The following is a 17,468-nucleotide window of genomic DNA, read 5'->3' as shown; positions in this document are numbered from 1 at the left end:
ATCCTGTGGCCACTGCAGGGTTGTCCAAATCTTTTGAAATAATGTATGCAGTGTGTTAACAGCGTCGTGGTTGAGGTTTTGAAGCAACTCAGCTGGAATACCATCAATTCCGCTAGCTTTGTTCTTAGCAAGGCTGGCTAAGGCCCATTCAACTTCACTCTTCAGGATGCCCGGCTCGAGATCAGTAATCACAACCGTCCTATGTTGGGGTTGCACATTCGGGTCCTTCTTGTACAGTTCTTCTGTCTATTCCTGCCACCTCTTCTTTATCTCTGAGGCTTCAGTGAGGTCCTTGCCTCGTTTGTCCTTTATCACGCCCAGCTTAGCACAGAAGCTTCCTTTGATATCTTTGATTGTCTTATACAGAGCTCTTGTGTTCCTTAATTGGCTGTTGTCCTCAACTGCTTGACACTGTATGTTCAAGAAGGCATTCTTATCTCTCCTTGCTATTTTCTGAAAATCTGCATTGAGAACCTTGCATCTTTCTCTTTCCCCCATACCTTTTGCCATCCTCCTTTCCTCAGCTATTTGCAAAGCCTCTTCAGATAACCAGTTTGCTTTTTTGCATTTCTTTTGCTTTGGAACTACCTTAGTAGCAACTTCTTGTATTATATTGTCGCGTAAACAGCGACCTTTACAGTTGCGTCCGAGGTCCAAGGCGTGGCAAAGGTTCTACGAACAGCGTCAGAGTTCAGGCTCGAGGTTAACACACTTCTTCCTCTCACACTTCTGCGCTTCTTTGTCGTCAACGCATGCTACATTAGCCCCCCCGTGCGAAAAGCATCGTCCCGATGCTATATTGAAAGAGGGACAGAGTAAAAGGGGCCGCTATCTGGCATGAAAAGGCTTCAAGTGGACCACGTGGACCACTTCAGAACGCTTGGGACGCCGGGGCTCTGGTTCCTCGTGCGGAACGACTTCATAGTCCAGTTCACTGACGCGTCGAAGAACGCGGTAGGGGCCGAAATAACGGCGCAAGAGTTTTTCGCTAAGTCCGACTTCCAGGTGGCCGGATGTGGGTTCGTCGTGGCAGGCTTGAAAAATCTCATCCCTTAAGCTTGCTGGTACAACGAGGAGGTATTGGCGACTGTTGGCTGTACAATACTTCTTGACGAGAACGCCATCACGGAGACACAGAGAAGACAAAGTACGACGGAAAGGGCTAGGGACCATGCTGCCGGCACCTTGAAGAAAGTCGATTACCTGGCGAAGTTCGGGATCATTCCGTTGGGCATCGGCAAAATTGTCTGAACTAATTGCACTCAGAAATGCGTCGTCGTCACCTGAGGCGTCCGAAGCTGGTTGTACAGGAGCACGAGACAGGCAGTCAGCGTCTAAATGCTTACGACCTGACTTGTAGGTTACAGTGATGTCGTATTCTTGAAGTTGTAGGCTCCACCTGGCGAGACGTGCAGAAGGATCTTTAAGGCTTGTCAGCCAACAAAGCGCGTGATGGTCGGTCACCACTTTGAAGGGTCTGCCGTACAGGTGTGGTCGAAACTTCGAAATAGACCACACGACGGCCAGGCATTCCTTTTCAGTGGCAGAGTAGTTTGTCTCAGCCCTAGACAAAGCCCGACTAGCGTAGGCGATCACACGTTGTTCACTGTTCCGTATCTGTACTAGGACAGCGCCCAAACCGACATTGCTTGCATCCGTGTGGAGTTCGGTGTCTGCGGTTTCATCGAAATGTGCTAGAACTGGAGGTGACTGCAGGCGACGTTGAAGCTCCTGAAATGCGTCCATTTGCTGGTCGCCCCGTGTGAACGGCATATCAGCCTTAGTAAGAAGTGTAAGGGGGGCGGCTATTTTAGAAAAGTTTTTCACGAAACGTCGATAATATGCACATAGTCCAAGAAAGCGTCGCACCTCTTTCTGGTCCCGCGGCGTCGGAAAATTGGCGATGGCAACTGTTTTATCAGGATCCGGCAGAACGCCCGCTTGGTTCACGACATGGCCCAAAAACTTCAGCTCTTCATAAGCAAAATGGCATTTTTCGGCTTTCAGAGTGAGGCCCGACGTTTGGATGGCGTCTAGTACTGCGTCTAGGCGACGGAGGTGCTCCTCGAAATTCGGGGCAAACACAATTACGTCGTCCAAGTATACAAGACATGTCGTCCACTTCAGATCTCCAAGAACGCTGTCCATGAGTCTCTGAAAGGTTGCGGGCGCGGAGCAAAGGCCGAAGGGCATGACTTGGAATTCGTATAGCCCGTCAGGTGTAATGAAAGCAGTCTTTTCGCGGTCCCTTTCATCGACCTCTATCTGCCAGTATCGAGACTTGAGATCCATGGAGGAGAAGTATCTTGTGTTGCACAGACGATCTAAGGCGTCATCTATTCTGGGCAAAGGGTAAACATCTTTTTTCGTAACGTTGTTCAGTCGGCGATAGTCTACGCAGAAACGAAGTGTGCCATCTTTTTTCTTCACAAGTACCAAAGGTGCAGCCCAGGGGCTGCGGGAAGGGCGAATGACATCGTTATCGAGCATTTCCTTCACTTGGTCTCGGATGGCAGTACGTTCTTTAGGGGAAACTCGATAAGGCGACTGGCGGAGTGGTCGAACAGTTTCGTCTGTAATGACGCGGTGCTTTGCAAGGTGGGTTCGACCGACGCGTGATGATTTGGCAAATGCATTAGAGTAGCGACGGAGGAGATGCCGTAGTTTCTCTCGATACTTTCGAGGTAAGGCCGGGTTTATATCGTACAGAGGTTCAGTGTTGTCGGAGGGTTCTGTTGCTGAAGCGCTGGTGAAATTGCATTCATAACTAGAGTCAGTTATGGCGTCGAGATATGCGACAGTTGTCCCTCTGTTCAGATGTTGATGTTCATTGCTGAAGTTCGTGAGAAGAACATCAACTTTGCCATTTTCAACAAAAACAACTGCCCTGGCAACGGCGATGCCTCTTTCAATAAGCAGTTTCTGTTTTGTCTCGACGACGCCTTCTGTATCTTGGATTGGGAGGGAACCCACGGAGACCATAATGCTTGAACGTGGGGGCACACTAACATGGTCATCAATAATGTGGAGTGCAGCGGGGAGCAGGCTGTTGGATTCGATAGCATTCTCAACTGAAAATCTCACGGACTTATTCTGCAGATCGATAATGGCGCCATTTTCGGTTAAAAAGTCCATACCGAGGATGACGTCACGGGAACACTGAGCCAATACGATGAACGTCGCCAGAAAAGTTTGCCCTTGTACAGTGATCCTCGACGTGCACACTCCCGTGGGCATAATTAAATGTCCGCCAGCTGTGCGTATTTGCGGGCCACCCCATGATGTTGTGACCTTTCTGAGAGCTTTGGCGAAGTGTGCACTTAGAATTGAATAATCAGCGCCAGTGTCGACTAGAGCAGTGACGTCTACGCCATCAACGGAGATCTGCAGGTCGGCAGTTTGTTGTGTCGGGCGGCGACAGCTTCGTGGGGTTCGGTCTCGACATCGATGCTCTGAAGGAGTGGTGGGGCGACTGTCGGCGTCGTGGTTACGTTGAGGATCAGCGGAATTTCGTAGCGGCGTCGATTCTGCTGGTGGCCGTATGTAACGAACTGTAGTTTGCAGTGAAGAACTGTCGTGGGTCTGTGGAGGATCTTGAAATTTTCGCACTGTAGCAGCCGCACCTCCAGAGGCTGCTGCATCTAGTTTCCCCTATGGGGACTTTGGAGTTGCTCCTGGCGTCCAGGAGAGCTGTAACGGCGAGGCGACGGCGATCGGAGGCGGCTTGGGCCTGTGTTGGAACGCGAAATGTATTCTGCGATTTCGCGTGGCTGCTGACCAGGCAACGGACGACGGGCATCAAAAGAAAACCCACGGAGGCCGAGTTCCCTGTAGGGGCAGCGGCGACACAGGTGTCCAGCTTCGCCGCAATGGTAGCACAACGGTTGGTGATCGGGCGTTCGCCAGATATCGGTCCTTCGGCGGCGTACGCTCGGCCGTGAAGACACATGGGCGACCGGTGCGCGAGGCTCGTAGGATGCTGTCGAAGGCGGCAGGTAGCGGCTGGTGACCGCGGCGTAGCTCAGGGTCTGGGGCAGCGGTGTAGCTACGACGGGTTCAGGCGCGGCGACGGGTGCGGGCCCGGTGACGGGTGCGTGCACGGTGACGGGTGCGGGAACACCCAGCGCCTGTTGTACTTCCTCACGGATGATATCGGAAACTGTGGCAACCTCTGGCTGTGGAGGAATCCGCAGGTATTTGGCCACCTCTTCCCGGACTATCGCCCGGATCGTATCACGCAGCGATTCTGACAAAAACTGTCCGGCTTCACCTGCACTCGCGGCGTTCATAGACACTGTAGTGCGCTGGTATTGCCGGGCGCGCATGTCAAGTGCCTTCTCGATGGTAGACGCCTCACTTATGAATTCGGCGGCAGTTGTTGGTGGACTTCGCACCAGGCCTGCAAATAACTGCTCTTTAACACCTTGCATCAAAAAGCGCACTTTTTTCTCTTCCGACATGGTTGGGTCCGCGCGTCGAAAGAGTCGCTTCATCTTTTCGGCGTAGGCCGTAACAGTTTCATTCGGATGTTGTATACGGCTATTTAAAAGCAATTGCGCTTTTTCCTTGCGAAGCGTGTTGGTAAACATACGCAAGAATTCTGCCTTGAATGTATCCCACGTTCGGAGTCCGGCTTCTTGATTTTCGAACCATGTCCTCGCAGAATCCTCCAGTGCGAAGTAGACATGGCGAAGCTTCGAGTCAGCGTTCCAGGCGTTGAAGGCAGCCACCCGGTCGAACTGCTCCAGTCAGTCTTCAGCATCCTCATGTGGCAGGCCGTGGAAATGTGGTGGATCCCGCTGGTGGTTGAGCAGGACAGGAGTTGTCAATACCGGGGGATTCATAGCGCTGAGAGAAACGCTCCTTGTTGGTCTGTGGTCAGGGAGAGGACCACACTCGGGAGGCAGACCTTGCAGTCGGCGGCTGCTCTGGTGTACTGGGGTCTCCACCTTAGGGGTGCGTCCTGGGCTTGTAGGGGGCGTCCGGCTCATGAAAATCGGACCCGGCACCTCCACCAGATGTCGCGTAAACAGCGACCTTTACAGTTGCGTCCGAGGTCCAAGGCGTGGCAAAGGTTCTACGAACAGCGTCAGAGTTCAGGCTCGAGGTTAACACACTTCTCCCTCTCACACTTCTGCGCTTCTTTGTCGTCAACGCATGCTACAATATCACGAACATCAGTCCACATCTCTTCGGGTTCTTTGTCTTCTAGATCTAATTCTTGAAATCGATTGCTCACTTCCACAGCATACTCTAATGGAATCTGATCCAGATCATACCTGAAAGGCCTTCTAGTTTTCTGCGTTTTCCTCAATCGAAGCTTAATTTTGGCAACAAGAAGCTGATGATCGGTGCCACAATCGGCCCCAGGCCTTGTTTTTACTGCTTGTATAGCGCTTCTCCATCTCTGCCGGCAAATAATATAATCGATCTGATTCCTGTACAGACCGTCCGGTGAAATCCATGTGTACAGGCGCCTCTTGTGCTGTTGAAAATGAGTATTCGCTATGGTCTGGTTGTTTTCTTGACAGAACTCTACTAGCCTCTGCCCAGCTTCATTTGGCTCACCAAGACCGAACTTGCCTGTAATTCCGGATATTTCTTCACTCTCGACCTTAGCATTCCAGTCTCCTATGAGAAAAACGACGTCTGATGATGGGGTGCGGTCTAAAAGGCATTGTAGGTCCGCATAAAATCTCTCAACGTCAGCTTCTTCAGCAGCAGTGGTCGGTGCAATCAGTGGCCACCGCAATCTATTTCTGCCCCGATGCGGACAGTGGAAAAGGCCCTAGAAGATCCAGACCCACTCGAGAAAATGGATCTATGGGGATGTCGATCGGCTGCAGGAGTCCAGCTGGTAAAACTGGTTGCTTTTTCCGGCGTTGTCAGCGGTCACAAGCAGCCACGTAGCGGCGGACAGCGCGGCTTAGGCCTGGCCAAAAGAACCGACGGCGCACACTGTCGTATGTGCGAGGGACTCCTAGATGATCTGCTGTGGAAACGTCGTGCAGCTGTTCAAGGACGGCTGTGCGTAAGTGCTGAGGGACTACTAGTTGAAGGCCGGGGCCACCAGGTCGGATATTGTGCCAGTATAGGGTGCCGTCGTGGAGCACGAACAAACGAAGGGAAGGGTCATGGCGATCGGTGCTGAGGCGATTGATAATTTCGCGAAGCTGAGGGTCCTGGCGTTGCTCCCGGCGAATGTCGGAAAAGTCAGAAATAGAGCATGCAAGCGTCATTGTCACATTCAAGTTGGCTTGGCGGGTCGATTGGATGACGGGACAGACAATCGGCGTTTCGATGCAACTGGCCAGACTTACAAACTACTGAAAAATTGTACTCCTGAAGGCGCAAGGCCCAACGTCCAAGGCGGCCAGTAGGGTCTTTGAGTGTGGAAAGCCAACACAATGCGTGGTGGTCAGTGACTACTGGGAATGGCCGCCCATACAAGTAAGGGCGGAACTTCGTAATGGCCCAAACTAGGGCTAAGCACTCACGTTCAGTGATGGAATAATTCTGTTCGGCAGCAGAGAGGAGTCGGCTGGCATAGTCGATGACGCGAGGGGAACCGAGCTGACGTAGTGCGAGAACGGCACTAATTCCATGACCACTTGAGTCGGTGCGTACTTCTGTAGGCGCTGACGGATTGAAGTGAGCCAACACTGGCGAACCGGTGAGGTGGGCAATAAGAGCGGCGAAGGCGGCCGATTATTCGTGGCCCCAGGAAAAGGAGACCCCTTTTTACAGAAGCTGCGTGAGTGGACGGGCGATTTCCGGGAATTTTGGTACAAATCGCCGGAGATATGAGCAAAGTCCGAGGAAGCTACGCACGTCACTACTAGATTTTGGTATACGAAAATCACTTACAGCGCGAATTTTGTCGGGGTCCGCTGGATGCCATGGGTGTTGACCAAGTGTACTAGGACCTTGCGTTATCGGCGACCAAAGCTACACTTCTTGGAGTTTAACTGAAGGCCAGCTCGTAGGAAGACGCCAAGAATAGCCGAAACGTAATCGAGGTGGCCCTCAAAGGTTGATGAAAATACGATGACGTCATCTACGTAGAACAGACATGTGGTCCATTTGAACCCGCGTAGTAAAGAGTCCATCATGCGTTCGAAGGTCGCAGGGGCATTACATAAGCCGAAAGGCATCACCTTGAATTGGTAAAGGCCATCTGGGGTGACAAAAGCCGTCTTTTCACGATCTCTTTCATCAACAGAGATCTGCCAATATCCAGAACGGAGGTCGATGGAAGAGACGTAGTTGGCACCGTGCAGACAGTCGAGGGCGTCATCGATCTTTGGATGAGGGTACACGTCTTTCTTGGTTATCTTATTGAGGTGTCAATAATCTACAAAAAAACCTCCAGGTGTTGTTTTTCTTTTTAACGAGTACTACCGGAGACGCCCGGGGGCTACTCGACGGCTGAGTAATGTTGCTGGCCAACATTTTCTCCACTTCTTCCTGAATGACCCGGCGTTCGGAAAGAGCAACTCTGTAAGGCCGTCTGTGAGTAGGGCGGGCATCTCCAGTATCGATGCAATGTGTGACAACGGAAGTTTGGCCCAGGGATCCGAGACCGAAATCAAAAATGTCGCTGTATGACCGCAAAAGGCCGGCAAGGGCGCTTGCATATTTGGGACGCAGGTGAGAGGCAACCATGGATGAGATACGGTCCTCCGGACTATATGACGGGACAGGTTGTGCAGGTACATCGGCGTGACGGTCGGACAGCACTGCAGAAATAGTAAAGCTGGACAAAGGAGACAGCTCGGCAAGGAAAATGCCCTCCGGGAGAACTTGCGAAGACATGCTGAAGTTGAGTATGGGAATGTAGGTGAGGTTATTCTCGACGTGTACAATGTTATGAGGTAGGACGATGTTGCGCTGTAGAGTGACGTCGGTGATGGGGTTGACAACGAAGTCGCCGTCAGAAAGGGATCCCTTCCTTACTGACGGCGACTACGTTGATATGGGCACGTATACTGCCTCCTCGGGAGGTAGGCGAGTAAATGTACTGGAGCGGAGGCGAGGCTGGGATTGGTCAGCACTAGGGTCATGAACACAATGGGGCAGGGCTAGGCGCAGAAGTCCGGAGGCACAGTCAATGAGAGCGGAATGGGCTGTTAAAAAGTCTAGGCCTAAAATCCCGTCTTGAGGACAAGTAGCAAGGACGGCGAAAAGCACAGGGATGTGATGGCCGGCGATGCTGACGCACGCAGTGCACATTCCGATGATGGTAGCAGTGTTTCCATCGGCAGCACAAACTGTAGAGGTGTTAGCGGGCGTAAGAACCTTTTTGAGGCGCTGGCGGAACGACGAACTAAGGACCGAAATATGGGCTCCAGTGTCAATAAGGGCAGAAACGGAGACTCTGTCCATAAGAATGTCAATGAGGTTACGTATGGGTGTGGGGGTCAGTTCCGAGTTGGCAGTCCGGGTCGGTAATGCAGCGTCACCCCCGGCCTCTGCACTCGCTAGTTTCCCGAGTCGGTGCCGGCGTATGATGGGGAGGAGCTGCGAGGAGGGACCGGTGAGAGGGATGGACGAGCCAGTGGGGATGGAGATCGGCTGGCGCGATGGGCAGTGGGGACGGTTACGTTGCGAGGCTGATCTGTTTGAGGAAGATAATGTCCAAGTCCATCATAGGCGGGGCGGGGCTCCTCTGGTTGGGTAGGGAAGCGTCGAGGTCCATTGTAGATTTCACGGTCGGCGTTGTAATAAGAGCGAGGGGCGAAGAAGGTACGGCTACGGCAATAACGAGATGTACGACCGGCGTGACAGCAAATGAAGCAAATTGGCCAGTCGTCTGAGGTGCGCCACTCTGCAGGATTGCGGCTAAGGTAGCGACGGGGGGAAGCCTGGCTCGCGGTAGCAGCAGCCACTACAGGAACAAGGTGCATTGGTGACTGAGGCGGCACGGTGCTGGGGGAGATTCCGACGTTGGTGAGTTCTTAGCGAACAACGGCCTGTATCATGGCCAGTATCGGACGTGAGTGGCGCAGGAGCCAAGGCCTCGAGTTCTCTCCGGATGATCCGAGTGATGTTCGCTGGATGAGAAGGCTGTTCTAAAGGCAGCAGGTCAGCGCAGGATGATGTAGCCGCCGTGTTTGGAAGGCGGTCAAAGCGATGTACGATACGGCGTTGTTTAGCCTGCTCGAATTTTCGACAGACTTGAAGTACCGAGTCGACGGTAGCGCAATCCGTACAGAAGAGGATGTTGAACGCATCATCCGCTATACCCTTGAGGATATGCTCTATCTTGTCACTTTCTGGCATGGAGCTGTTCACCTTGCGGCACAGCGAAATGATGTCTTGAATATAGGCAAGGTAAGACTCCGTGAGGGATTGGGTGCGAGTGGAAAGTTCGGTTTTTGCTGCGCGAGCCCGCCCAATCAGCTATCCGAACAAGTCCTGTAGCTTTTGTTTACAGATTTCCCAGTCATTAGCTCTTGCTCGTGATTTTGAAACCACGTCTGAGCTGTTCCCGCCAAATAGAAGATTACGTTCGCCAGCATAATGGTCGCGTCCCAGTGGCTGTTTCTGCTGCAGCGCTCGTACTCATCTAGCCAGTCGTCAACGTCAGGCTTGTCTTCGCCATTAAAGATGGGAGGGTGGCGGACCTTTGTGAGTGCCACTGGCTGAGCAGATGTTGCTGCGACGGTAGGGGCTGCCTCGGAAGTCATAGTGATCGTTGCTGACGTCGTTGTGAGCCCAGGTAGATGGCGGCCACTGCGCAAATCCAGGTTTTCTGTACTAGAACAGAGCGCACGCGGATCTTGAGTGACTTCCACCGAGATGATACGTGGAAAGGTAAGGCCAAGAGATTAGTCCAAGATGACTCCGCACACCGCACACAGGAACACAGCAACGTTAAAGGTCCACTGAAAGGGATCACAAAGAAGGGTAAACAACGCCATAACACTGATAGTTATCGAACCACCCATCATTCTTCCGCAAAAATTTTCGATCTAGCTTCTGCAACACCAGATATATCGGCGATTAAAAATGACCCTTCCAATTTTCCCTCTCAACTCGTACGCCGAAGGGAGCCATAAAAAAAAAACAAAGAATACAAGCAAGTTCAAAGCTCCGCCCAGACATACGTCACTTCGACGAACTTCCGGTTGCCGCGCGTTCGCTCGCTGGCGTACTCGCGCCAACCCGTCCTCGCTTGCACACGCCTGAGGAGTTCGCCAGTTCGCGCAGCGACGGTTAGTGTAACCGCGAACCCGTGGTTATACTATGTTTCACGGCGGACCAAACCATGGTTGCACCACTAACCGCGGTTACCGCAAACCGAGCTTGACGACCTCGGTTTGCGTCGTTAACCGAGGTTATGATGGCGTCTGTTGATGGAAGCTACTCGTCGGCGCCCGAGTGCGCGAAACGTACGAGCGAGTCTGCTTCACAAAGTTATTCATTTGCCCACTGCGTCACGTTTAAAGATCGATGTATAGATTATGGTGCCGCCCGACGTCTTCGATTACGGCCGACAGCGCAGCAACTGCGTACTGAAGCCTTGTCTTGCCTACACTATCATTTGAACGGCTTGTTGCTGAGCAGAACGCCAAAAAATACGCGGCCTTAGCTATGAAAGTACACGAGTTTGCAACGCTTGCAGCACGGGATGCCGCGAGCAGGCTGAGGTACGTTACACAATTACCACGGGGGTGGAACGTGCGAGCGCGGCGAACGTCGGCGCCGTGCGTGACCGTCCCTAGTAGTCGCTAGGCCTATTGTTTCGCTTCGAAGCCGCGGCGGTCGACGCTTTGGAACATGATCAACGCTGTCGTAAATCGTCTACTTATGAAACTGCCTTATAGTGATTCCTCTCCTGCCATAGTAAAATAATTATAGGATTAACTCTGCCGACGCATTAATCGCAGAGCTAGTACGAGCAGATAGGATCAGCCGAAATGCACCAGCGGCAGCTGGCTTGAGCAGAAACTAGCTTGTATCACGGCTATCGCTCTTACCAGCAATTTGCTGCTGGTCAGCGATCCTCACGAGGGCTTCATAATTGATATTCGGCTCAATATTCCAGACGCCAACAAATTTTAGCACTCTTTATTTCGGACATCGGTGCTAACGATCCGCCGTGTGGTTCGCGAACGGTATGCGGGAGGAGGGGCCACAGCGGCGATGTTTACGGCGGTCAAGGAGGTGCTGCCATCGTGCGGTGCTTGACCGTGCTGTCGACGCCTCGTCGGACGACACTCCGATACTCCTGAAACCACGTTATATAAATAACATATTTGTAAATGCAGCTTCGCTCTGCCGATCCCTGCGTCGCTTCGGTTGTTGCACTTAATGGGCAATGGCCACCTAACCGATAAGGGCGGCGAGCTGTAACAGCCCGCACAGAGTTCGAGCAGCGCACGAGCAGACGACTTTCGCAGCTACCGGAAGTGTGTTCGTGACGTCATGGTTGCAGTCACCGCAGCGAATGGCTGCTTCTAGCAAGCCTTGCCAGTCAACCGACCCGTGACGTCACGGGATTAGGAAATAGTTCCATGCGACACCGCCAAGCGACATTCCCTCTGCCCGCGAATTTCAAAAAACGCTGTTTTTAAAAATTAATAATAAATCGCTGGCTTTGTTCCAAGGAGTTATACTTTGCGTTAATGCTCAAAAGGATGTGTTCTACACACTGAACACGTTTATCAGTGGTTTCTTGGGGGCCGTTTCCGTGGACCTTTAAACGGGCACCAACCGGCACTGCTCGCACGTCGTTTTCACCAAAACTCACGAGCATTTTCTTCTTCCATCTTTATGCAGATAACAGTGCGTGCACCGCCTAATGTAGAAATATCATAAATTACAAGTTGTATTAAAGCACTTTCGGTGCACATCTTGCACGCTAAGATATGTTTGTAAAGTACCGTAAAGCGCTGAAACCACGCGTTAATATATTTCTCCAGCAAAATACCTCCACAGGCATTCTTTACCTTGCTTTCCTTGAAACTGAAAACAAGATAAAGAATACATCAAAGATGTGCCCTAAAGCCGCTAAACGGCGCCTAAGTGACTTTAGACAAACCATTGTTTTGATATTTCATGTGTTGACAGCATTAGCTTATTATTTGAAGGCGTCGCCATAGCTCGGAGAAATGCCGAGTTTAGTCCAACTCGAGGCATCCTGCATAGCGCCTCGGCTCGAAAAATGGGGTCCAACATCTCAAAATACAATTTTATTTGCGTTGGCGAAACGCTTAAGGGTATGATAGAGCAGATAATTAAAATTAAATACCAAATCGGCTGCGATGAAGGCAAATCGGAATAGGTGAGATTTCATACTGTGGATAGATATTAAGAGTACCCTCGAGATAACGGCAATTTATCTTTTTTAATAGAGAGGACGATTAAATTTTATGGCTCTTTACCCTGTAGGAGCATCGCTAATTTTTATTAGGGGTGTAGGAGTGATAAAAAAATAAAAGCAAAATAAACGAAACATACGGATGATAAGTGCATGATCGCTCTCAAAAAATTTCAGTTTCGAGCGTTGCGCAGAAGGCCTAAGTAAGTGTTCTAAGGTTTCGAAATTGCGACCGTTATTCGCAACTCTAATGAATGACAGGGGGCGCTGCAACGTCTAACCACACTGGGCAAGATGGCGGAAATTTGTGGGGTCCCGCCTAACTCGTCCCTTTTAAATGTATTGCTGTTTCGTGTTTGTGACGAAATTTGTAGTGTTTTGTGAAAAGTGTTCGCATTTGTCACGGTTCACGCTGCATTCTGACATGATCCAAGTGTACCAGGGACTATCAGACCGAAGTTCAGGCGCCGGCGTCGCTGAAGATCCTCAAAAAATTGTGATCAGCTGACGAACGTGTTTACGAAATCTACCGTGAAGAAAAGCGAGGTTTGTCGCCGATGCTTCTGAGAGACGAAAGCACGTCGGCACTGCAGTGTGTGTACATATTGCTACAGGCAAGGACTCTAACGATTTCGCCATTATTCAGCGTTAATGCAAAGGCGCCGTGCTCATCGTGCGAGCCTCCGGTCTTCGCGCTTGTTGCCGCTGGTTGATAGCGCTCAGCTGTAAAACCTCTTTTTTTTTTTTCAGTATACATTTTTTTTTTAGTTTTCGTGGATAATATAAAAGCTATTCGTGGCGAGAAGGGTCATCACGAATATTTAAAAAAAGTCTTTTTTTTGATTAGATTTGGCTTGTGTGCGATAGTGCGTTTAAATTAACAGCGCATTTCAAAGAACTAGTAAAAAATTATTTCATGTTTGATGGTGCCGCTTGCATTGCTCGGTGTCAATTTCCATACGCGGATGTCTTGCGTTTACGTGTTATGTCGCTACGACGTGTGTCTGTGTCGTGCAAGTATGCATTTGCTTTCTTCGAGAGTGCAAGCGTGATTAGTGATGCCTTCGAAAAGCCTGCGCTCTGCGTCGCCTCTTTCGCGTGTGTATCTATGTCTACGCTATCGGATACCATAAACTTGTTCTCTAGCGAGGTCCTCGGGAATTTTCGCTCCCGCAGCCAGTCTGTGGCCGAGAAGCTTGTTAGTATAAATAACGTATTGTGTCGTATTCACACGCTGCTCGCCCGTCTGGCTGCTCGCCCGTCTGGCTGCTCGCCCGTCTGGCTTGTGTCTACCTTTCGACGAAGTACTTTCAACCCAGTTACAGGGTTAAAAAAAAAAACGGAAAAAAGGCGCTAAGAAAATTGATGAAAAGGCAGACAGGCAAGTAAATGGCATCTCCCCCATTACTTTTTAATTGGCCACGTTTCAAGGGAGCACGGCACCGCTGTTGTAGGATGGGTGGCAAGAGAGTTCTTTATTTTTATTTTTCATTTTTTTGGCACCAGCCTCTGAGTTTGAAACTTTTCTGGTTACATGATATATATCCTTTTCTCTATAGACTGAAAAGTACCACTAGGAAGATATTTCAAAAGATAAACAAATTCTGTTTGAGGAAGAATATGCTTTGCATATTTTCGGGGCTAATAACGCGAGCATGGTACAAGAAGAGCCACTTGCCCTTTTTTTAGGGTCGTTGACCTTTTTTACTAGACTATGGAACAGCATATGATTGTTATTTTTATTGTGTTGTTTTAAACACGTTTCTTAAGATGTTACATATCTTAAGAATTGTATCATTTTGTTTCTTAAATTTCAGTTGCTAACTTCCTTGTGAATTAACTATTCTATTTGTACGTTGTTTACAGAGGCTTTCTTTACCATACTTTTATCTTTATCCAATTTCTATGAACCACAGTGCTCTTTTATTTACTGCTAGTACTTTTCATTCTTCCGATTGTGTTTTTTAACAATGCAGCTGAAAAGGCCTGCCGTCCACATCAACTTACTTCGCTGAAGCCTCCAAGGCTAAAGAGCTTCTGCAGAAAGCTGCGAGAGGACCGGCGGATGCGTGTGTGTGGAACATGCGGTACAGAGGGCGACAGGAAAACAGTCGAGTCTATGACACTGAGCATTCTCTTGAGTGCTACAAAAATATCAAAAGGATTGCTTCACTGCATTTATTGCACATACCATCTTTACCAGACAACAAGGCTTGCTTCTCAGCCTCCTAGTGTATACAAATAACACCCCTAAAGACTAGAACATCTTATAATTTCAGGAAAAGGGTGCTTGGAGGTAGCATGGTGCTGTATTGAATGACTAAGAAATAAATTTCAATGCTTTATCTACTTTGCAAACTATGCATCTGTAGTATGTGCAAACACAATTCTTTCAATATTCTCATCAGACATCCATTGCTTACCCGAATCTTAAAAGTAAACCTATCTGTAATCTAGCCAGGATTGCTTGAACACCCAAAAAATTTTTGTATTATTTTCATGCAAAGATGGCTACAGATAAGAACACTGAGTTGATATACGCGACATAGGCATCAGGTTACTTCAGTTTCCTATCTCTGGGTGCTGTGCACATGAACTGGTAAATTAAATATAATTATGGAGCACTTGAATGGTAGGTAGGTGACACAACTCACCTTAACGCCATCTAAAAGAGTCAGCTTTGTATTTTGCAGTGATGATTATTGCATCTTGTGCGCATATATCGTATGACAGTGCTGCGTTCGAAGTACCTAAAGACGCGTTTGTAAAAGTGTACTAAGCACAAATCATCACAGTTCCTTTACAAAAGCTGTCGGACATTCTTAGTCGACACTGGGAGAAGGTAAAAATATTTATTCGGGCATCGGATCTTCAGTAAAGTAGTTCACTAACTGCTAAACTGCCAAACTAGCCTCTCTAAAGCTCAATATTGTGCTTATCTGTGATTGTAAATACTTCACAATTTTATACATTAAAGCCCCACTGCACATAAAGTTTAAATCTGTAGGACATACAGTGACTATGTTTCAGTTAAACACTTTCTAGTACCTCATGTACCCCACACATTGTAGCTGATGGTTTTAAGCTTGGGTTCTTAACTTAAAAATGATTTGTAGTGACGAGCAGGCCTCATGTGTCTTTATACAAGCCCATCAGTTTGTTGCCAACCTCTTCCACATTTCATATATCGTTCAGATAATTAGCTCAATTCCTTCAATCGTTTTGCTTCTGGTTTTGTTAAGCCCAGCGAAAGTTCGCTTGATAGAAATTCTTGCACTGTATTTCATTCTCTTGAGATTTCTTTCTGCTTGGAATTTCACGAGTGTCACGTGGCTACAGTTGATGGAGATTGGTGTTCATTTGTAAAACAATACTTCGATAAGTGCAGTAATAGTTTGTCAGTTAATATGTATGTTATTGTTGTGCAGCAGGGATTCTGTAGGTCTGCCGCTCACAAACAGATGCACGCCTCTAGCACCTGCCTAAGCTACTTCTTCTATGACTTCTTCCTCCATTCCTTCCTCTTCCTGTATTCTTCTATAAATGAGGACATCACCACTTTATTTGTTGGTTATAGCTGTTAAAATATTAGGACACAGAAGTACAGTGCGAAGCTGTTAGGGAGAAAACTGGTGTATCATTCACTGATATTTAATAAATATAATTCATGTATAGTGTCTGACTGGGCGTTCTCATGAGAAAACAACACAGTTTATGCTCACGGCAAGCTGATCCCAGCAATGCTGAAGTTGTAGGAGGAAAACACTGCTGTAAAAATTAAACATTGATAGATGATACTCATGTGTCAACCCTGAGTGAAAGCATAAAGTTTGGCCTCAGCGACTGCGGAAACACTATGCTCCAGGCGAAGGCTGTGATGATTACCTTGTCTGTATGTGGTAATTAGTTTCGCGTTTCATGCAAGCTGCACTGCAGAGCAGCTAATACTGCGTACTTATGCTTTAGGGTACATGGCTGCCATATCTTATGTTCTTTCTTTACCTGATACCCATTTATAGTTCCACTTAACTCGAACAATGCCACACTTGTTGCTGTTGCCTATTTAGCTTCAGAAGGTGTAAACTGGAAAAGTGAGAAAGGTGCAGAAAGCAATACTTTTCAAGAGAACTTTATATGTCGAGCGCAGGCACGTATTCAGGTACAGCATGTCGCTACTATTTAGACATTGATGCATTAGTGCTTGTTAACACAAGCGTGCAGTTTACTGAAAACAGTTTGTGACACCTTCCTGAGTTAACTTGTTGCCTAGACTGAGCGGCTTATTTAACGTTTAGGAGGATGCAAGAGCATGTGCGGCTGGGTGTAAATGTTTGAAATGCTCCGCTGCAAAGAGAACAATAAATCTGATATCAAGTGCAGGAGGCACACGGCAATTGATGCTTGTGCCAGATGATGTGCCTTTAACCTTGTATGCAGCAGTGTGAAAATAGAGCAATGGAAAAGTGAAAAATGGAAGTCTTGGAGATCTAGTATCAAAGAAAAACAAACAAGGGTTGAGGGGCAGCCTAGTTCGGAAGCAAACATTTCAACAAGACTTCTCTTCAGCCCAGGTGAAGACATATCGTCTTGTTGAAATGTTTGCTTGCGAAATGAGGCCGAGTCAACTGCAAACTGAGTCAAGCTTGCTGCAGAGCATCTTTTTGTCCCCGCTTCCTGCATTTTTCTGCAAATATGCTGAATAAAGTTTGAATTGAATGCTAATTGCAACTTCTTCCCTGGTTTTCTTTGATTCTGTGCGTACATGTTCCCCTTATTCTAACCCGGTTATGTAGTGAGTGCTTATGCACATCTACAATACGCTCGTGCACTGCATATGTAGAAAAATATTCTCAAGAAGCTGTGGAAATAAATAAATATTAGCTGCTATGCAGAAAGCCATTACCTTTAATAGTGTGTCATCAAACACGAAAAGCTGATTATTATGTTGACTTTCTCGTACAGCTGATGGGCCTCATCCTATCAAGCTCCACTTGACAGCTGTCGTATGAGTCTCGGCCTTTAGAGCAGCCGCAAATAATTTCTTGCAATTAATCGCCAGGTGTCCAAGAAAGCACACTTTGCTCATGTGCAAGGAAGGTTGTGTAGATCAGTTCTGTACGGCCAATCTGTATTCACTCACTTA

The sequence above is a fragment of the Amblyomma maculatum genome, chromosome 2, assembly GCF_055883805.1.
Source record: "Amblyomma maculatum isolate TAMU_Amacu chromosome 2, ASM5588380v1, whole genome shotgun sequence".
NCBI classification, from domain to species: Eukaryota; Metazoa; Arthropoda; class Arachnida; order Ixodida; family Ixodidae; genus Amblyomma; species Amblyomma maculatum.
This window is presented reverse-complemented; position numbering follows the sequence as displayed.